The 17,863-nt window shown below is 31.3% G+C and overlaps 1 non-coding gene across 1 annotated transcript; it reads right to left on the bottom strand.

Annotated features, from left to right (window-relative positions):
- Positions 1-2,143: 2,143 nt before the first annotated feature.
- On the bottom strand, positions 2,144-2,225 carry Trnas-gcu (transfer RNA serine (anticodon GCU)). Its single transcript has one exon. It is a non-coding gene; the product is annotated as a tRNA-Ser (tRNA).
- Between the last annotated feature and the right edge of the window lie 15,638 nt (positions 2,226-17,863).

Raw genomic sequence — 17,863 nt, 5'->3', positions numbered from 1 at the left:
CATAATTTAATATATATTTTTTTATCATCGAATAAAAGTAATACGAAAATGATTATTTGTATGCGATAATCGAACAGAAATATAAACAACTAAACACATATGTGCCCGATTATTGAACATAATGTAAAAATCGAATATAGACACAAATCTACTGCCATAAACGGCTTTTAATCAATCGTTCTGTTTACTAGAAGTTAGAATAAAAACTAGGTAAAATAGGTGAAAAACAAAATATATAAAAATACATTAATTGTAGGTTTACATATATAAAACACGATTAACATATAGCATGTAATTTTGATATTCGTAGGTCAGGTTAGAATATTTACCAGTTTAGAGTTAACATGATTAAATAGAACCTCTTTGTAAACCTGGATTGTCATTTAAAGATGTAGAAACAAAAAACTAAACTACACTTTTTTAAAATCCTAACTGATTGTTTTAAAGAGCTTTGAACTGAAAAAAAATCATCAGATTGAAATTTCTCTGTCTTTACGCCATAAACTGACTTCATCCAAAATTCCACTTCAACAATAAAAGTTGTGATTAATTTGTCGTGGTTTTAACGCAAGATTAAATCAACTTGATCTCCACGAAATCAATCAACTGAATTGAAATACTGTAACTCTCTTTCGTAATCTTTGATTAATTACTTCTACATTGTATAATGATTATTGTGTTTTTGTTAAGAGGTATAGATAACTTGAGTTAGAAATAGCAAAATTATTTGTAAACATTTTCATTCTATCTACTCTCACGAATTATGCACGAATGTTTCGCGTTTGACGTCAAATAATTGCGTGATTTTTGTAAAGTTACATCAGACTGTTTGCCTTTCAATTTTAATGGAAATATATAGAATGAATTTTCAACTTTTGCCCAAAATTAAAGTATTCCTTGTTTTCTTCTCTGGCTTTTGTAGATGATTTTAAATATTCTATATCCAATCAGCTTTTTTAACGAGATCAAGTCCCACTCCATCAACCTGCATTAGTCTTTCAGATGAGATTTTAGGTTTCCTTCATGCAATGACCGTACACCTGTAACCAGTAATAAAGGAAAATAATCTTGGAACGTCTGTATGAAGCACCAGTTACTGAAAACTTACAAAACCTACATGCACTTGAAGAGAATTTTAGATTAATTCAGTGAGTTTTCATTTATCGGCTTATACCCCCCAAAAAGAAACCTAATTTTAGTAAACAGTGAAAGATATCTTTTGACTTGCAGGATTGATTAACGTCGTCATTTAATATCTGTTTTTATTTAACGTATGATGGATTTTGAAACAGTTGCAGATTAAACAAAGTATGTCCTTATTGCGTTCCACGAACACAACTACCAAGGGCTTGGTTCCTATCTTCTTGCATTCTATGTTCTTTTTCAATTACAGATTGTGTGCAATGATTGTGACTTCCTTTTCAGCCACAGACGTCAGTGTTTGTATATACATAATTTCAATTAACTATTTGATATTTGCCATTTGATAGGTATCATTTGTTTTGTAGGACTGTCGATGAATTCATGTTTTCCTGCACGGAGAATTTAGTTAACGGGCCTTCAGTTTTGAATCAAGAGACACTCTCTCCTGAAAAGATGAACCAGGCATAGCATTTACTTTCTTGTGGATTGGTGCCGGATTGCAACTTAATGAAATTTACAGCGATGTTTTTGTCTTCTATGACAGTATGACAGTCATTGGCAAAATAACAAAGCCAATATGAAAACAATTGATAACATTTAAGAAAAGGCCAATGTTCGTGTGATATACGAATACGCACCCCATGTTCCAATATCCCTGGCAAGTAAATATAAAATGTTTTCATGCGTGTATGTGCATTTAACGCTTCACATGGGGTTACCTCTGCATTGTAAGATCAAATTAAATCAGCAAACTACATTTTAAGCAAGTTTTAATGGTTTTAACAAGTCTATAAACTTAATATTTATCTAGAAATTACATATACAAAAACATACAAAAAGTATATCCTGTTTTTGTTTCGCTCAATAAACAAAAACAAACAACTCGAAAGTGGAAGATTTTGATAAGCGATGTACTCCCCGAAGAAAAAAGTAATATGTATATTAGTGATATATTTTACATTTTCATGTACATTTCTCGCAGATGTATGAAAGAAAATGTCGACGAGGATGGGATTCGAACCCACGCGGGCAGAGCCCAATGGATTAGCAGTCCATCGCCTTAACCACTCGGCCACCTCGTCTTCATGTCATTACATGTAGTTAGTTAATTACTACAGTAACTAATGTATACAGTACGAATACATTATTTAACATGTTATAATATATGATGGTGAGAATGAACTTTGGTATTTGAAAACAAATATCAGTTCTCTAGACTTCAGCTGAACATTATAGGGAAGGGTAGGCTATCACACTAATTACTTTCACTTGTGAAGTTACTGACAAACCGTAGTCTCTGCCTTAGCAACAAGTAAATCTGCTTTTGCTGCGTTCATTTTACACGACCATTAAAAGCTGGGAATGCATCGACATTTACCAGTTGACTATGGATACCACCACATAATTACTAATGTAAGATACTTATATATAATAAGCTTTCTTTATTTCCGCTAAATCTGAAAATTAATTAATAGAAAACTGAATCTAAACGAAACTTTAAGGACATGCAAAATGCACATCTTTTCAATGATTTGTTACTGGTATGTGTATCAATCATTTATAAAATATGCAGGCCAACAACGTAATAAAAGTATCTTTCTGAAGAAATCAATATGATAAATGCATTCCGGATAAGTCTTCGTTTCATGCAAACTTAAAACATATTCAATGCTCACCTTCCACGAAAATAATTTGTTTTTTTTATACATTAACTTTAAATGCTAAAACAATCCTCATAAAATAAACGTAATGTGGCTTAATATTTAAACTGTGTTTGTAAAGTTATATTCGCGAGTTAATGAAATGAATAGCAGTCATTTGCTAAAAACCGTGAGGTTCTTTTTCCGGTAGTACACATTTATACTGTATTCATCTATACATGCATTAGATGAGTAGTTTCTTAAAACCTAACACACAACATTGTTTATGCACATAAACAAGATAATTATATCTTTTTTCAGGTTCTACGAAGTAATTGTTTATATTTCCAAATATGAAATCGGGTCAAATATGTCATTAAAATATTTTATTTTGTTAAAATTTAAGATTTTTATTACTTCTCATAAAATGTACTGGTTTCAAAATCATTTTAAACAAAAAATCGTTTTGCTAACATGCATGGGAAAAACGGACAAAGCACCTTTTTGCATACCTGCATTTAAGTGACAAACTACCTAATATTTTACGCAGTGAACGCCACAAATTTTGATGTATAGCATCATCTTCATTACGGTACATCGTTAAGTTAATTGGAATTGATGGGTTTTCTTTATTACACTTTTACAACCACCTATAAATTGATATGAGAAAGCTGATTAAAGAAAAATTATGTAAAATATGACAACGTTCATGGAACATAACTTTGCAATTACATTTTTCAAGGAACACTTGCTTTTGGCCATAAAACGAACATGATTTATTAGAAGTGTCATTTTCTTAAATTTCCCCAAAACAGATATTATTTTTAATATGAGGTAAGAACTGTTTTGTTAGCCAGCATTTAACACAAAATGTCGAGTCAATCACTTGTAGGATATTTGTTTTGTTAAAGTTGGTAAATCACATTTAAGTAACATGTAATGACATTAAACGTTTTGTTTATTCTGTTCGAGTTTCATTTAAGAAACATAAAGACAAGTTACATAGGGTAGGATCTGTAATGAAGATGTATGTTTTGTTATTTTATAATTACCTCTTTTGAGGTAATCATAGCATATAAGCATATATAAAGCTACATATAACTTTTTATTTCAAATATAACTTCTAGTTTTATCTTTGCATTTGAAGATTATAGGAAAATTTCAAAAGTTCGAATATCTGTCGGCATGGTATACTAAATAGTAATATTATGTTTCATTATTTATTTCATCTATATTATTACATTACTTTTTCTCCTTAACAACCTGCTTGTAAATTTCATTGTCAAAAAATGTAATATCAACTATTTATTCCCAATTCTAAATATGAGCTCACTGACCGGTATGTCTGCTTCTTAGGAGGTACATGCATGGCATAGAATGTCATACGAGGAAGCGCAGTCGTTACATAAGTTTGGCTCGTTTTTCCAATGAGCCGACGAACTTCTTTACTCTTCTTGAATATTATAAGACTCTGAATGAAGCCATGACTTGCGCATGTAATACAACAATTGCCATGAGCTTACAACAGATAACAGTTGTCCCTTTACCAAGACTGTTGAAATATATAGGAATGTCTGCTATATTCTGTTAATAATATATTAATGTCATTTTAAAAGTGGCATTCCTAAATGAAATTCCGAGTATAAAATCAATCTATGTTAAAATAGTAATAAATACCCTTTGTCGTTCATCACCAAATGTATAAGATAATTTATGTAGTATTTTAGATTCCGAAGTATTCGACAAATATAAAAAATGCAGCCAAAGATTAGTACGTATGTCAGAAACCAGTCGTTAAACGTTAGTCTTCTGTGCTTGTTAATACGTTACGCAAGTACTGAACAATTGTTTCAATAACACAATATTTTAAAGATAATTATTAGCTTATTGAAATATATCACTGCAGTTGTTTAATAGATACGAACAAAATAACAACAATTTGAAATTAAAATGTATTTTAGATATTTGTTGTTGTTGAACAGATTCGTCTGGAAAAGATTATAGCATATGAACTTGTTAACAGAGTGTACTTCTGTCGACAGGTCTCTGTCTCACCCTCTCCCTCTGTCTGTATGGTGAATTGTCCGGAATGAAAAAAAAAGATAATGCTCCCTTGTGTGGAAACATTCATCATTTTCTGTTTCCGTTTGTCTTAATCTGACAAATTCGTTTTATTTTCGGTCGTAGATGTCTGGAAATATGTGCCATTCCATCTTGATTTGATTGCAAACATAGACAGAACAATGACAAACAATATTATTAAATTAACTGCAACTGGTCCATTCTGAGTTAAAGTGAGACTGCATCGTAAAAATTTCTGACAAGTGAAAGGGAACAAAGTTACACTTTACCGACCTTTCAAGGTTGTTTTATAGTTTTATATTGCGAAACCTCACTTAGTCTAGCTGAAACAACCTTCTTCATACAGTTTATTCGTTATTAAGACGGCACGCTTGTAATTGTCACCATATCGTTTAAAAGCAATTAATCGTATAAGTTACTTTGACTCCTTTTTGAAACAAAATCTACTAGGAGGTTAAATGTCGCAACTTTTGACGCAAACATACAAACTATCGAAATAAATGTGTTCTCCAAACTTAAGTATCAAATGTAAATGATTATCATATATGTACACACTGAGAATAACATCTGAGATTCAAAATGGTTACTGAAACCAAAGTATAATTCTCAAAAGTATACTGAATTCCAGTTGATATCATGCCTATAAACTTGTCGTCATACCTAAGCAAAAATATCGACACTGAAAGATCGAAAGATCAGACAGTATCAGTCTGAAGATATTTGTAATTTGATAATACATGTATATACATAAACATGTACTAGAGTTTAATATTTTTTATTTAATGAACTGAAAAGAAATCAAGAGTTTTGAATGTGAACGGAATCGTCTCCCTCCGTAATTTAATAAATAATTCAATCTGAATGGACATGTAGTGTTGGTAATAATGATACCTTAAAGACGGCACTAACAGCAGCATGCAAATCCGTACATCAGAAATCATGTTTTCAAAAGGAATAGTTTATGAGATGAGAAATTCTACCGAAGCTGATACTGCACCTTACGTAACATTGTTTCTTTGGCGAGATAATCTGGGAGTAATAGATAGTTTATTTTAATTATTCATATAATGAGGATAATTTTAGAACCCGTAGCTATGTTTTATTTACAATAATAATAAAAAATGTGATTTTAATATTATACTAAAGTCCGTAAGAAGATACTTTAGATACATAGAACGCAACCAATCAAAAACAATAGCCGACTCGGTTTGATAACTTATAATGATTTTTCTCTTTATCCCAGCAAAATGTAGTGTTGAAATATAGACCGGTTAAAAATGTGAAGCTATAACTATTAATAGCGGCTGTCTTGTGATTCTGTATAATAGACAATATACTTAAGGCCGAATAATGGCACTCAAAGACGTGCCACAAAATAACTGTATTCTTTTGTATTTCAACGATGGTAAAAAATAGAGAATTACAGGTACATAGTTATAAATTGACAGGGACATATGTAAGGCCAAGACAATGCGTTTAATGCCTAAATATATTATAAAATAAATGTAGCAGTATGTACTTTACTTGGTGTGTTAAGGTGGATGTAGACCATACTTTGTTTGAACAGTGTAAGATAGTTATTTTCTATGTTTTTAAAACTATGATGCAAAGAGATTGACTGAATAAGTTTCAAGGTGACATTGTGAAAACACATCATTTAAGGAAGGGCCTAAAATATTACCCCCTGTCATCTTGTAGAACAGCTGTTTTATTCCAGCACTATCATAATAATTTGCACAAAGTTCATGTGGGCGGAAAAAGAAGATCACTAGGTTGTGGTGGGTCTTTAATCTAAAGCCACATTTTATATAACAATACGCAATATGACACTGGTATGTGTAGGTGCCTAATATAAAATCTAATTGTTCACATTATTGCCTAAGATACATATAAATTTGCAATTTGAAGCAGAATTTTAAGCTTAAATGAGGATTTCGAATTCTTTATATAAGAAATGTTTACCTTTTAGACAACCACATTTTTTTCCATTCTGAAATAATTAAATTCATTTGTTTTGTAGGATATTTAATAAATCACTCAAACCACCACTTAATTCAGATATTTCCCTGCTGCAATTACCCAGTTTAATTATAATATAGTCTGATATGTCATTTTGACAAACAATTAACTTAAAAGAGTGAAAATATTATTCGGTGATAAAATCTGCGATAAACTGGTGTAAGAAAATTATGATGAGAAGTATATCGTCAAATTGCAGTCATTACTACACAAATAAATGAATAAAATGTATAAGGTCTTTTGGAAGCATAGAATGAATCCAAGCAAAATAATAGCAGACTCGGTTGGAATGAGTGTGTTTATGACAATGACGCAGTTGTAATTGCGCACGACCCAATATCCTTGCAGTCTATGTTGAATGACATAGAAGAACCTATTGTGTCTTCGTCTTAATAAAAACAAGACCAAGGTAATGATGTTTGAATAGGGTCGGCATACTCCTTTTGATTTTTACTTTATTACAATCGCATTGAACTTGTAGACGCACTTAAATACTTAGGTGTATATTTATATAAAAATGAACGGTAAATGGGATCTTACACAGAAGAGAATTGCTCAACACAATTTTTGTAGTATGCAACCAGCTGAATCTACCAATATCACAGAAGTCTAGACTATTTGATTCATTGGTTCCCTCTACGTTAAACTATGCCACAGAAATCTGGAGTAACCATTCAGGACCGGACGTTGAACTTATACACACAAAGTTTTGTAGAAAAGTACTAGATGTTAAGCGTTCTGCGAATTAAAGTGCGCTCTATGGAGAACTTTGTAGAGTTCCGATGAGTATAAATAGAAAAAAAATAATTATGATTAAATACTGGGTTAAATTGTTAACATGTTAACATCTAAAGAGGCCTCAGTGCTGTTCAAAACTTATAAGATGTTAAAACAGATGTCGACGAAACCAATATATATATATAGAAAATGCAACTGGGCATTCTTAATCAAACTTATGCTCGATGAGTGCGGTTTGTCGTATATTTGGTAAAATCAATTTAATATGCTGTTATAAACCAAAGAATACTTGATATGTTTATCAAAGCTGGTATGGATGTTTTAATAACTCTCGACGTTTAGAAACATATAGTATTTTGAAACATAATTCTATAATGTTGTATGAATTCAGTCCAACCTATATTTCACCATTACTGTGTAGTTTATACTACTTGTAAATTAGTAATTTCATGTCTACTGTCTATATACAATAATGTTTTTTGCTATAAGCATATAATTGTATGTTTAATGCATTAAACTATTTGAGTTGAGTTGAGTTGAGTTGAGAATAGAACAAAACCCCAGCATGCCTCTACCGCCGGCCAATTTACATTCCATTATACAGATAATGAATCGACTCCACAATTATACCAAAGGACCAGAAAATGTAATAACATGGGGAAACATTTACAGCCGCCACTTGGCACTCAAAGACTGATGTTGAAATAGATTATAAGATATTTAAGAAGATCATTTCGAAGCACACTTCGTTAAAACAAGCAATTAAGTCTGCTTTCAAAACTAATTTATTTTCAGATCACGAAACATTGAACCATCATTTCTATTGAACGATTGATATTCGCACGTGGACGCAAACCGAAAACCTTTTATATTGAAAACAGAACAAATTAATCACTCAGTTCGTGAATAGAAACTGGAATTAAGTTTGTATCAGCCAGGAAACAGGAGATGCTTAAAACCATTCTGTCGGAGTTCTTCATACTTTAAGCTCTTGCTTAATGTAACTAGCAATAATGCTTCAAGACTCCACAATAATTATGGCGAATGGGTTAATAATCAATTTCTATGCAAGTTAATACGTATTGTACGGTCATGTTTAAATTGTGGATAACACGTAGTTACGATGTTTGCGATGAATTTTGATAAATAAACATTTAAAAATAATTTGGTTGATTTTCGTCTGTAATCCTACAGTTTTGCTATGGTTTGATATTCATTATCGCTCTTTACTGTCGAAAATAAAGAGCTGACATGGCATGATTTCGTCCTAATTTATGATCGTCTACTTGCAAATTTGTCTTAAAGACGCAAAACAAAATATTACATGTTATTTATTCAAGCAAGTATGGATCTTTTCTTAATCTGTTATCGTGTTCGTGATTACAGTGATGGCCCAATCATTTTCCATATTTTACCAAGTTTAAGGTCTTTAACAAAATCAACAAACATTTCTATAATTTCTATGTTCAGTATAGAGATAGCAGTACTTAAAAATTTAAATTATGAAAAGCAATTAAAAATTAAGTTTGGTTGTCTAAATATAACATTTAAGACGGAATATAATTATACATATGTCTTGATTTGATCATTAAACTTTTATTTAATTTCCATACATCTCCTCATGCAGATAGTCCTACCTATCAAGTCATTGATAAATATATAGTCCCCAATTATACCTGGATTATTGAGGGAAGAACTTAACTCAATGCTAAAAATATATCAAATAAATGATTATTGTATGCCATCGGAAAATGTTTTAAGTCTTAGACTAATAAAAAAACTTCCGATCCACTAGTTAAGCTGAAAGTTAGATATAATGTTATTTCTACCATATCAAACATCATATATAAAAACAAGGAAAAACCCTTCAGCATTTATCATGAAATTTGAAATTACAATAAAATGGCTTATCACTAAGTTTTTAACAGTACAGTTACCTCATTCTTCACATTAACTGGTGTCATACAGGTGTACAGGTAAATGGAAGGATTATTATTTGTGTCATTGATTGATCTTTAGTACTATGTCTATTCAGTATTATTAAAGAAAAGTCATATTTACCTAAATGGCAAACCATTACAATTGTGATTCTTACTATTACCCGTGTACATTGTACGGGTCCGTCTCAAATTTTGGCTACATAGCGATTTTTCCCTATTTTATTTTCACAAACCCCTATTTTGGCTTAATTATGATCACATATATTATCATTGTAAAAGAAACGTTTTGTAAAAGAAAGTTTCTTTTGTTTTATGGATTGCTTACAACATTTTTAAATGACCAGTACCAGTATCTAACACGATCTTTTACCAAACCTCAGTTCTAACCGAGAAACATAAAAATATTAAGCAACACAAAGCATCGTTTCGCTTACGCCTGAAGCAGTTCTTATATACACTTAGGACATTTATCAATTGATACGATAATAATAAAGAGGTAAAACGTATCAGATCTTCTGCATTTTCCTTGAATATTTAACTGTTCAATAGAAAATTTATAATTGTTTAAAAAACAGAAACAAAAAGTTTGGCAATGTTTGATTTTTTTTCACTGTTAGACAAATTTAAGTAATATATACTTTTTTCAATCAAACAAAACATTTATGCCAAACATTTGATTACATGTAAAACTATTTCGGAAATTGTTTCTTTATTTCGTTTGCGAAGTATTTTTTCTTCTCTTGTTTTCTTTTTGTCTTATTTTTTTTTTTTTGCCGGGACGCTTTCCGATTTTACTTCCAGAAAAGTTATATTTTGTGGTATATAATGTATAATTTCATAGATCGAGTTACTTACCTTTCATCAGGTCTGCATCAGTCACAATCAAAAGGACCATATTACAGTTCTTGCTACTTAATTATTGATGTCTCTGGCATAGGAATTAAGGATCGATTAATCATGTAAAAAATTTAAGATTTAAATATTATTTACCTTTTAAGCTTATCCAAACTAACCATGTGATTTTTTTTTTGTTCTCTTTTTTTTTTCAAAAATAATATTTGCACTTCAGCGTGATCCTGATCCGAATCAGGGTTATGTGAAAAATTATGAGACAACTCGCTGGGTACGTAATTTTTTAAGATGTAGTCTCTTAGCTTACTACGCACTTAATATCTTAAAGTTGAAACGCTTCATTAGATTTATTTTTTATCTAGATGGACAAAATGCTATATATTATATGTGTGTGTTGTGATTGCAACAAAAGTGCAGTCTTGGCTCATTCAGTCTGCGATAATAATGTATAATATCAAAAGACTAGTATTCACTAACTAAAGTTATATCAACGATGGCTAACAAGTATTATGTTCTTATATAACTGTGAAAAAAAGACTGAATAATTGATGTGTCATCGCCATTTTTCCAGCATCACACTTGTTTTCATTGAGTCATAATAAATGAGGTTTTTTTAACAACATCTGATATAGTATTTCATTAAGTGGTTATCTTTTCGACGTCTAAATGAGTACCAATGACCTAGTTAGTTTTCAATCAATTTTTGTTGCCTCGTTGTCGGACATTTTGGATTTTTTTCTGGTGCTAGCGTCTTGTATGAGAAAGCTCATGTAACGGTGCTAAGCAATAATAATAACAAAAATAAAAATGATAAAATATTTATTAAATGAACGTGGCATTTATCATTCACAAAATGGTGTATCAATATGTTAAAATGCTTCACAATTATTCATTCGACATATGTTTGCATATATGAAAATTAAACGGAAGAAAAACCTTTAATGGTTTCGATAACCTATAAAATAACAAAAATGATACTGTGAAAGGAAGTATGTGTTCTTTATTTCATCTAACAGACAAACGACAAGTAAAATTGCGAATGGATCCGAATGCAACGTTACTTTTAAGATAATTGATAACTGTACATTCTGTTCAGACAGTTTTAATATGATTTACATGTACATGTTTTTAATGTAAACTTACTTCATTGTCTTTCACTTTTGTTCATATCAACGTGTCAGGCTCGCGCTATAAAGTGCAGGGCAGCAGTAACATTACGCGCACCTTGCACTATGATTAAAACCCTAACATATTTCCGTATTATGGCTCTGTACACTTGGCTCGCAATACAGGTTAAAGAAAAAACACTCACCAATAAATTCTAGAATGTGAATTTCTTTTTAATTGTTAATAGAGTACCAGAAAGAATGATACATTGTGATTACAAGTTAAACTTAGGGTAACTCTGGTTGACGGATTCCCTCATAAAGAAATAAAAAATGTCCTCAACCCGCCTAATTTCAACTAAAACTGGATATAACTACAACTAAATCTTCTTTTATTTTGAGGTGATATTGTATAAAAAATGTTATTTCTAGGCGAATTTAAAGAATCGGTACTTTTGAATTTTTGTGTGAATGTTTGATATTTCCTCATGATTAGTTAGCTACCAAAATGTCTTTGTTTGACAGATTTTACTATCAATTTAATCTGTTTTGTTTAAGTTATGTTATTAGACAGTCTGAAATTCATGAGGTATTAAATTCCTGAACAAAGCAAATATCTGGCTGTAATAAAAACCAAAATGGTTCCTATGTACACGTATTTCAAAGAAATCAATGTGATTTCGATGTTCAATAAACAGCTTCATGTACGAGGGGCAATCAGATAATATCCGGACCCTTCATGCTCCTGTCTTTCCCCGTGCTCCTAGACATATTATAGATGAGCAAAACTGTATTGTATTGCCTATACATTGTTTCCAGAACTGAAAAATAAATTCACTGGAAACAAATATGAGACCAGGGCTGCTTTGATTTCAACTGTAAATCGGTGTCTTAGCAGTAAGTCTACCTTATGGTTTGCAGAGGGAATACAAAAGCTCCCACACAGATTGCAAAAGTGTATAGACGTTGCAACATATTAATTAAACATACATCGAGAGAGAGAGAGAGATATCTTTTGTCTGTTTGATGTTGTGATCGACACGAAATTGTATTGTCTCCATAGATACTGAATCAGATTAGAGTCATATCAACATATTTTACTTTCTGCCAAACGACCGTATTGTGCCACATTTTTTTAACAATAACAGGTAACGGATAAAAGGTTTCATTAATTAGATCGGCCGGCTTCTAGCATGGTTTAGCAAATTTTCCCTTGAAACTGAAATGAGCTATTTATTGATAAGAAGATTCCTTGAAAAATAAAAAGCAAAGTAAACAGCAAGAAACAAGCTATTTCGGCTAGTTATGTCCATGTTTAAGCCATTACCTAAGGATGTAGCCATTCAAGAAGGGTTAAGTATATTCTTTCGTAAGTAATTTTTAAAATAAAACGCACCCAATCAATAGATTAAACATGTATAAACGTTAATTGCATCATTTATTTTTGTGTGTGAATATATCTTTGAAATGATGAGGTGCATCAAAGCGCTGAAGCGGAAACACATAACGAGTTAGCTGTTTGAAAATGTGTTTAAAAGGAAGAAGGTCATAGGAATATATACACTGTGAATGAATTAATACTTTCAGTAGATAAAAAAGTAACGTTTTCGAGAACAGCTGTATTTTTACATTTTTAAAATATTTATATATTTCACTATGTCAGTCAGTTTTTGTGCGTAGACTGCATTATTCTAAGCTATAAGTACGCCATATTATTCGCCAATTAGTTTAAAGCACCTCATAATAATACGCGATAGTGCCAAAAATGTTTTGTACCTGAAAGATGAGAACAGCGAATATCCAGTTTGAAAGTAATAATGAGATCTGAATATACGTTTGGTATTAGGGTCGAGATGGAAAACAAATCAACAGAGAAATAGATACAGTACTTTTTAACTCCTTCGGAAGGTTTTACAAACTAACCGAATATTGACATTCTAAATAATGAAAATGATTATCCCATCGATTTGAACTATATCTATGTCAAAGACAATGTACGAGCTACACTATTGAGTAAATATCTAGTTGCTCTAAATAAAGCTGTCTAGTTTTGTACTAAGGCATTAAAGAGTTATTATAATAGATCATAATTTTATTAAACAAAGATATAATTCACTATTCTACTGTGTTTATAGAACAGTAGGTATATGACTTTCTGTAATATATTTGATGTTCTTTATATAATACTTCGAAATGTATATGTGTATGCAAAGATATTATCTCAACGACTATATTTTGATCCATTTCAGACACAACTTTAATTTCCATAGTGCAATGTAAATACTGACAAAATATAATGCACGGATTGAATGAGTAATTAATACGGAAACAAAAGCTGATATCACAGTACTACATCTTCAATAAATAAATTAAAAGCATTATTTGCATTCATAGTTAAACAGATGAAGTAGGCGGTATTAATGTTCAGATCTCAAAACTCACGTCCGTCTGTAAACTGGCACTGATGTAAAGAGTTCAATATTATTTCCATCACTTTATTGAGGCAGCTTTGAACTTTTGTAACGAAATGATAAAGCAGGAGAGATGGAAAACCATATTTATTAAGCTATCTAGAGTGCGCATGGAATTCTGTAATTTACTATTATCGAGCTATTAATTCGACGAAAGTCACCATCTGGAAATAATAGATCAATTAAATACCCGTCAATCCCGCGGTACGTGTTACGTTTCTTTCCTAAGCATCGAGTATATGCAAATACTGCTGAAAACGGTACTCGCTTTATAACGTCATTCCTGAACACAATCTGGCCGGAAATCAAACCAAAATTACCAGCATGAAAAGCCAACCTACTAAATGCCTTGAAAAGTCACATAAATACATTGCAACAGGAACACCTAGTTCAACATTTAGATGTTTTTATAACAAGAGTCGGCAGTACGCAGAATAAACGAAAACAATAGTGTACATAAATTGTACAAGGTTGGTTTTATATGAATCTGTAATCTGGTACACTGTAAACGCATAAAGTCACAAAAGTTTTCTTTCATTACATATGTGAAAATAGCGGTTTTATGATCAATTTCTTAACCCGAAATTGTTTCTACATTTAATGCTAATATATTCCCTGATGACCAAGTTTGATACCCACCTCCCCCTCCCCTGACCTCCCACCCCTCAACGGCAAAACACGGCTCCCATGAAAATTACATGATTCTTAACATGAGGGGCTGATTAGAAATACTATGGTATCATTTAATTTTGTACATCAGAAAGTTCGAGGTTTGGTCCAAAATGGCTATTTCGTTGGGATATGAATTCATCCTTCTCACATTTTGAACACAAATGAGTTAATTTCGCGGACTGACTTAATGATAAAATCCACGAAATAAGTTCCCAATGAAAATATTGACTACACTGTAGATGTTTATACTCTTCGAAATTGAAGCTAAGATGGTCTCTGATGACAAGTCACTAATATATTGTTCATGTAAATCTAATTAAATGAAAGTCAGTTGCATTTTACAAGATTGACCTTTTTGAAAGTTAAAACATGAGGTGAGTGCAGGAAAATTTCAACGGACATCCAGATAAAATATTGAATTGTTCAAGTTGATTGTAGAAGGTCATTTTAATGGTTTATTGGCAGATCATTTAGATGTTATAGATTCCTCCATATGGGGAACATAATTCATTATTGTCTGAAATGTTTCATCTTGACTTTATCTTGCATATTTTATTTGCGTAAATCTCATACAATAAAGTTAACGTTTCCTAGATGTCTAGTCATATAAGATACTTCTCTAGTTTTTATTGCAAACAATTGACAAAAATAAATTTAAACGGATTTATTATGATGCAAAAGTGCAACGCTTAACCTTGGACGACTGAAAAAATCGGAAATAAGTATTACGTAACAGGATTTATAGACGTTCATTATTGTATTCAGAGACCCTTACATCCCCAGGTGAATAAGCTCGGCTGCAGTTGAGACTCACCATATCACGTTTTCCTAAAATATTGCAATAGAAAATGATCACCAGACAGATTGGAAAACTAAATGATTAGTATACTAGTAAAATATTTATCATTATTCGCATATGAAATACTAATGACTTCTCAAATACGCCTTTTTGACACGTACACACCAGTATACCAATATCGACATATATAATACTTTTATATTATTTCATAATGACGCAGTGCCTGTGAAAATAGTTATACCTTCTTTCAATTCAATGAGTTTAAACATATTTAAGTCATTTGTTTCCATAATGGACAAATGTTGACAGTTCAAAACAGTACAAATTAGTTACAGTTATAAATTGGATTTAATTTTGTAGGATTTTAAAATTGGTGTTGATACCAAAACAATTTAACAGACGCGCCCTTTTTAATATTTTTTACGAGAATTGTAGCAGTATCATTTACTTCATACAGGGAAACAATTTTGGGCGTAAACTATGCAAAGGAAAAATATATTGTTGTTTTTTTTTTTTTGTGTGTGTGAAAATAAATGTGGTTTGGTACAATTCAGCCGAAATATCATTTTTGTATATACGTAAGCACAACTCAGTCATCATAACATTCTTCCCAGGAAACTGATAGTGTACTTCTGCACGTTTGATTGACCGGAAGTGACGACATTACACAATTTACCCGAAAAACCTAGAATTATGCCTGGTAGCCGTTATACGGTTATATTTAAGATAAATCTTACCAGGAATATATTAATATATATTTCTTTTATAAATTGTTAACGGTTATGTAATTACATTCCTTAAGGTTTTCTATTTTGACTATATAGGTAAGTTCTGGTGCAAAACAATTCATAATAATAACATAAAATAAGCAGTAAATGACTTCAACTGGTATTAGGCTAATTGTGAAAAATTAAGCACACGAGTCTATACATTTTATTTGGCCCATATTATTGAGGTAAATCTGTCATTATTGTCATCAAAATCTACCTTGTGGAACCTTTGATAATGGCAATTGTTTAGAATTAGGCAATAACCGACTTATACGTAATAACACTTTTATTTTCATTGTTTTACTTAAGTTGAAATCAGAAAAAAACACTCACTTTCAATGTGTGTTCTTTCTGTTTGAAAGACATCTAACTATGAGTTCTATTTATCCTGACAGACATCGAGACCAATCAACATCATTTCTTGTAAAATGACCCACTTTAGAAAATAGTTTGATAATTAATTATCTAGGCAGAACGATAAGAAATCGTGGAACGTCACGTAACACTAAATCAATTTGAAGACAGAATGATCTAAACATGACAGGTGTTGAACTAATATTCTCATGCTTGTTTTAATTTGTCACATGGAGATTGTTGAAAAAAAAACATCATTAAACTAGATAATCACATAAACAGCAGCATATGACATAAATATGACTTTTGTCATCTCTGTGATATTGACGTGTCTTTAAACTAGTACGATGTTCTGATTTTTATAACCAAAACCCTTGTAGTAAATGATTATTTGTTAGAAGTCCTGACTGGTTGATGACGTTCACTAGTTGCCCCTCACCAATGTGAGTTCGAACCATCGTTTAGAGTATTATTTTTTCATCTGAGGAAGCCATCCATCTGGCTTAATGAAAGTAGGTGACCGTTCATGCCTGAAAAATACATAAAAAACATAGTCGCCACATACCCTAATTTGTATTGGTGTGTCTAAAAACGCTATGAAAATGTCCTCTCAAGATAAGGTAAGATATCTTTAGCACTGTATTGCTTTACCACATAAAAGTCCTATTGATTGTGTAATTAGAACCACGAGCTTTACTACATAACAAAAGTGTACTGAAATATTAGCAACGTGTCGTAATAAGCAACTGATGTAACGCTGCATTAAATAATGCAGTTTCTACAAGACAACTTTTAATCACTCATAATGGTCGTATGTGAGACTTTGAGATTGTAAGAGATGACCTCGCTAGATTTTAATACAATTTGATTTGTTCAAATAAAGATTTATGGCTGTCTGTCGTCTTTGTAATTATGTTCATTGAACGTCCCGCAATGGTCCTGGTTGATAACAAAATCATTGTCCCTGTCAACAAGAAAAGTAATGAACATACATCAAGTCGGAATAGCTGCAATTTCTAAAAGATGAAACTATAACAGTATGGATTGAAATTTTGCCATAAAGTTCCGGGAACTGAAGCTGTAAATGCAAGTAGAATTCTTCAGTCTGAGTCAAGTTAGGTTCGATGTTATTCAATCTTATAACAAAATGTAACTGGATATACGACATCCGAATTAGTAACGATGGTCTTTCATTCGTGTATTTTTTTTTTATTATTCTTTTTTTCATTTTTGACTATTTTTTTTTGGCTTGTTTTCTGTAAATGAATGAAACATGA

Source organism: Mercenaria mercenaria, chromosome 1 (genome assembly GCF_021730395.1).
Source record: "Mercenaria mercenaria strain notata chromosome 1, MADL_Memer_1, whole genome shotgun sequence".
In the NCBI taxonomy this organism is placed as follows: domain Eukaryota; kingdom Metazoa; phylum Mollusca; class Bivalvia; order Venerida; family Veneridae; genus Mercenaria; species Mercenaria mercenaria.
This window is presented reverse-complemented; position numbering and strand designations above follow the sequence as displayed.